The following is a 1,185-nucleotide window of genomic DNA, read 5'->3' on the forward strand; positions in this document are numbered from 1 at the left end:
ACACACACACACACACACACACACACACACACACACACACACACACACACACACATATATATATATATATATATATATATGCATATACACACAGCATACATGCTTGTATATAAGGAAAGGATCTTTCTAAGAAACTGTCACCCTGCCCATATCACATTTTCTGATGGTATTGTGAGTGGTTGCTATACTTTTGAAAATAATAAAAGATTTATTCATGTTGATCCAAAAACAAATAAAACAAAACATTCTTTTCAAACCTGTTTCATTAAAAAACAATGACAGTCACCCATCAAGTAAAGTTTTCTATTCAAATACATGCAGTATATTAATATGTATATAATATAATATATATATGTACATAATATGCTATCCTATATATATCTCTTTCTTTCTGGGGTTATGAATACCGAGTGTGTATTTTTTTTTTTTTTATAAGACATCTGATTGCAAGTTACCAAACCATTCACCCATTCATATAAATAATATATTGTAATGTTTGGTTTGAATAACGTGTAAGCATTCCAAATATATATCATTCCATATATCTATTGTTGTTGTTTTAATTTTTATTGTTACTCTTCAACCATCTCCCCCCCCCCAAATCTCTTGTAAATTGTTGTTTGTTTTATTTTATAGAAATAAATTTTTAAATGTTTGTTTATTCCAATCATTTTTTTTTTCATTCACATTTGCTCTTGAGACAGGAATTTGCTGATCCCAAGGAAAAACACACAACAAAAAAATTAAAGACGAATATTTTGTATATGGATATACATATAGGCGTAGGAGTGGCTGTGTGGTAAGTAGCTTGCTTACCAACCACATGGTTCTGGATTCAGTCCCACTGCGTGGCACCTTGAGCAAATGTCTTCTACTATAGGCTCGGATTGACCAAAGCCTTGTGAGTGAATTTGGTAGGCGGAAACTGAAAGAAGCCTGTCATATATGTGTGTGTGTGTGTGTGTCTGTGTTTGTCTCCCCACCATTGCTTGACAGCCGATATAGGTGTGTTTACAGTCCTGTAACTTAGTGGTTCAGCAAAAGTGACTGATAGAATAAGTACTAGACTTACAAAGAATAAGTCATGGGGTTGATTTGTTCAACTAAAGGCAGTGCTCCAGCATGGCCACAGTCAAATGACTGAAACAAATAAAGGAATATATATATATATATATATATATATAT

This window comes from Octopus bimaculoides, chromosome 6 (assembly GCF_001194135.2).
Source record: "Octopus bimaculoides isolate UCB-OBI-ISO-001 chromosome 6, ASM119413v2, whole genome shotgun sequence".
In the NCBI taxonomy this organism is placed as follows: domain Eukaryota; kingdom Metazoa; phylum Mollusca; class Cephalopoda; order Octopoda; family Octopodidae; genus Octopus; species Octopus bimaculoides.